Here is a 4,995-nt window from a genome sequence, read left to right as displayed (position 1 = left end):
TACATCTCCCAGAGCCCCGCTCGCTCGGGAACTACATCTCCCAAAAGGCTCTGCGGCGCGCCTCCGGAGATTGACAGTTTTGAGGTTTCCGGTTATAAAGGCGCTGTGTGGCTGCCTGGGGTGCTTGGTTCAGAGATTTTGGGTGCAGCCGGCGCTGCCCGCCGTGTGTTTTTGAGCGCCTATAGATATGTCACCAGGAGGAAGCTTATGTATCCTTTCCATTTTTGATTATAGATCAGAGTAATACCCCCATAGCTGGTTCTTCAGACCCTTCAGATTGGGGATGGGACCTGTTCTCTTGGTTTAATTTGGGTAAAAGTTGGCTCTTGGCTTGGAAGTCTCTGGTGCGTAATGAAGTCTTAATGGTGTCTGAGGGCTTTATTACACTCATGAGATTCAGAGGGTCTTTCTTCAGTATGAATTCTCTGATATTTAACTTGAGAAATAACTAAAATCTTCCCTTATTACTAATAGTTAGAAGCTTTATATCTAGTGTAAATATCCGATATTTATTAAGAGGTGACAATTAAAAGCCTTTCCACATTCATTGCATTCAGAGAGATTTTCTACAGTGAGTTATCTGTTGTTGAGTAACGTTTCTGCTATACATGAGGGAATTATCTTCATAAGGTTTGATTCCAGCATGAATTTTCTGATGTTGATTTAGATTTGTATTGTGGCTAAATTATTTTTCACATTTAGATGTTCATAAGGTTTCTCTCCAGTGAGAATTCTCAGATATAATCTGAAACATGAAAGAACAAAAATTCCTGCTTTGATTTCCTATTTTGTAAGAAAGAAGACTTCTATACTAAAAGTGGGGTGTTTAAACTTCAGATGATGTCGATTGGACATGAATGGCACAGGCAGCTCTCAGCTATGGATTTGCAATCCAAAAATTGGACAATAACAATGAAAATTAGATTTTTTCTAGGAAACTGAGAAAGAATAGAGAAGGTAAATCAATGATTCTCACACTTTGGCAAGCGTCATGTTCACCTAACAAGTTTATTAAAAATACAAAGGTCCAAGGGGCTGGCCCCGTGGCCGAGTGGTTAAGTTCGCGCGCTCCGCTGCAGGCGGCCCAGTGTTTCGTCGGTTCGAATCCTGGGCGCGGACATGGCACTGCTCATCAGACCACGCTGAGGCAGCATCCCACATGCCACAGCTAGAGGAACCCACAACGAAGAATACACAACTATGTACCGGAGAGAAAAAGGAAAAAATAAAATCTTTAAAAAAAAAAACAAAAACAAAAACAAAAAAAAAACACATGCCTCGTTCATTTAAAAAAAAAAAAAATACAAAGGTCCAAATCTTGTCCTCTGAGTAAAGAACAAATGTTTTAACAACCTGGTTAGGTGATTCCAATGAATCCTAAACTTTGAAAACCACTAGATAAGATAAAGGGAAATACATATCTTCCTCAACTTATGATGGGGTTATTTCCCGATACCTATCATAAGTTGAAAATATGTCAAAAATGCATTTAACGCATCTGATCTACCAAAATCACAGCTTAGCCTCCCTACCTTCACCAAGCTCAGAACTCTTACATTAGCCTACAGTTGGGCAAAATCATCTAACACATAGTCTATTTTATAATAAAGTGTTGCATATCTCATGTAATTTACTGAATAATGTACTGAAAGTGAGAAACAGAATGGTTGGATTGGTACAGAATGATTGTAAGTGTTTGTGATTGTAAATTGTTTCCCCTTGTGATGACGTGGCTGACTGGGAGCTGTGGCTCAATGCTGCTGCCCAGCATCACAAGAGGGTATCGTACCATGTATCACTAGCCTGGGAAAAGACCAAAATTCAAAGTACAGTTTCTACTGAAAGCATGTCACTTTGACACCATCATAAAGTCAAAAAATCGTTGTGGAACCATCGTAAGTCAGGGACCATCTGTAATAATATAGGAAGATATTATGAAGTTAAGGAATTGGAGAGTCGATTTGGAATCATATTCTTCACTGTACATCTCCAATCATGTGGTTAAGTGGTGAACTCTCTCCCACAGGTCTCCAGTCCCTCCAACCTCCAAAACATTCTGTATCTGTTTTAATCCTTATCTTAATATTGATTTATATCCCTGGTGCTAACCAAAAACCTTCCAGGCCTTCCCAGACCTCTCCCCTGCAACCATACACACTTCATAATGACAAGAATAACAGGGGCTGGCCCTGTGGCTGAGTGGTTAAGTTCACACACTCTACTTCCGTGGCCCGGGGTTTCGCCAATTCAGATCCTGGGCGTGGACATGGCACCACTCACTGGGCCTTGTTGCAGTGGTGTCCCACATAGCACAACCAGAAGGGCCTACAACTAGAATGTACAACTATGTACTGCGGGGCTTCAGGGAGAAAGAAAAGAAAAAAAAGCAAAGATTGGCAATAGATGTTAGCTCAGGTGCCAATCTTTAAAAAAAAGAAAAATCTTTAAAAAAATAAACAATAAATGTAATAATATGTTAACTGAAAAAACTCAAAACGAGTGTATTCAGGAATAGCCAAAACAACTGCAACTCAAGCTGTCCATGCGATGGCAAACCAGAGGCAAATCCAGAAAACAAAGAAAGGGAGCTGCTTTTCTAGAGAAAAAGGGCGAGTCGGCAGGGGCTGTTCCAAACGAAAGGCCACTGGGGGAAAGCAGCAGGTCAGGGTGGCAACACCTTCTCTTGGGCTGAACTTCGGCGCTTCCCGTTGGCTGGGCAGTTGCAGGCGGGGAGAGACCTTCCTTCCGGAAGGAAGCAGCAGCAGAGCGGTTTCACTTCCTGTCCGAGCTGCAAGCGTCTCTTCCCGGCTGGTGTCACTGACGGTGTGGGATGGGGCTGAGAGCGCCCCCTGCAGGCCTTCCCGGCTCCAGTTTACTTAAGGTTTCTTTTAATTTCCACTATAGATAACATTTACCAAGCACTTTTATTTAAACCAGTTCCACAAAGCTATTTAGCGGTATATCAAAAATTCAAACCTAGATGGTTTTAATACAAAATTGTGACTCAAAAAAGAAATACAATATAGGCCTCTTCACTTAGAGTCTGTGTGAAATTTCAAGCTCAACTTTTTATAATGAAAAATAAGGAAAAATGATTCTAGCTGAAAAAAAAAAAGCAGGCCACTCTAACTCTATATAGCTGATTGAACTCTGAAAATCATTATTGGTATAAATACTACTTTTCATCAAGTCGAATACATTTCCATATTAAGTATAGGTACTGACTCTACCCAAGGTATGTTTTACAGTAGTTTTGTCTAGTTCTGTTTAAAAGCTGGCTTTATAACAATAGGCTTATTTTTCTTCAAATCTTTAAACCTTTAAGACGCTCTTAGACAAAGTCTTATCTAAGTGGTTTTGCCTCCTTATGTGTTGTAGTGGGTGTTCTGGTATATGGCACAGAACCTCCTTTGGGATTGAGGCACTCATTTCTCCAGATGCCAGTTGTGGTGCTTTCTAAGAGGCATAAATGAGTGCCTCTCAAGAAATTGCCCTCAGAAGAGGGGAGCTAACTCACCAAGATTAGCCTTCTCTTTGCCGTCAACAGCTGGTCAAGATAGTCCCCACTCCTTTGCCTCAGTTCTGGACACCTCTGAAGGGCCAGCTTCAGAGATCCTTGTGGAATTAGTGGAGGCCTTCATTGTAAATGCATCACTGCTCAACTTTTCCCTCTGTCCAGTTCTGCTTCCCTCATTCCTTTATAGCGGTCGTTACTGAGAACATTACCTAATAAACCGCCTGCTCACAAATCTCTATTACAAAGTCTGTTTCCGCCAAAATTCAATCTGCCACATGTGTATACTTCTTGTCCCAGCTAGTTTATAAGTCTTTGTTAAGAAATAAATGTCTCAGGCTTTGCCAAGTCCCTTAGTATTAATGTCCTAGACTTGTATGGTAGACAGTCCACAAAAACACAGGAAGAGAATGGAAAATCAAGGAAGCAGACTGAGAAGAAACTATTATGAAAAAGACAATTTCAAAAACGGAGGAATAATTTTTCTAGGCATATTCCATGTAAATTAACCAACCAATCCAATATCTAATGAAAACCCACTATTTCCAAAGTTAGGAACAAAAATAAATAAGAGCACTTTCTTACCGGAAGCTTAGAATTTAAGTAGAAAAAAAGTAAAGACAGGCAAACAGGAAACAAGGAATGATATGTGATATGAAGGCCACAGAGAAAATTTACATGATTCAAACTACAAGTCATACCACAGTTCACAAATACAGTGAGATCAAAATTCACTGCAGTGGACAAGAACGAACTTTGGAGGTTTTGAGATGTGACCTAACATTGAAAATGTGTCACAGCGCTTCCTTGTGCTTTGACCGTCCCATTGAACAGGATTAATTCATGTACCAGGGGAGTCAGTAATTCTAGAACTACGCCTGAGAAATTTTATGTTTGCCTTCCCTACATGCATTCTCTTTCTTCTGATAATTTATCTCAATTTTATTTAGGAAACAACCCTTCTCCTATGCTTAGTCTCTGTGGTTTCAGTGAAGCTTCAGCCAATGAGTTTATTGGTTTTGTGCAATGGACCAAGGCCTGGACAATCAGTCATTGTGACTCTGGTTCAAGGATGGGCATCTGACCCTACAAAAGTCAGTCTCCACATATTTGCCACAACTGTTATGAAAGAAGTGTGAGTTTTCCATTGCTACGTCATGAGGAAAGCGTGACTGAAAATGAGGCCCGCTGGAAACAGTCGACAAAAGGAGAGTGTAGTCTCGTGCTACCTGAAGCCCTGGGTCCAGTCCTCGCTGAAGGCTACGGCTTGAACTCTTCAGTTATAAAAGACAGTAAATTTCCTCTATTAGTTTAAGCTAGTTTGAGCTATATTTCTGGCATTTGCCTCCAAAGAGTCTTAATACAAATTCACTGCATTAATTACATATGGTGTTTCCAGCATCAATTTCCATGCCAATATTTAAGGAAAAAAATGTTAAACTAAATCAATCAAAAATACAGAAACAAAAAGGTAATCATAT

Source organism: Equus quagga, chromosome 15, assembly GCF_021613505.1.
Source record: "Equus quagga isolate Etosha38 chromosome 15, UCLA_HA_Equagga_1.0, whole genome shotgun sequence".
Lineage (NCBI taxonomy): Eukaryota > Metazoa > Chordata > Mammalia > Perissodactyla > Equidae > Equus > Equus quagga.
The sequence above is the reverse complement of the archived record's forward strand: the minus strand, read 5'-3'. Positions refer to the sequence as shown.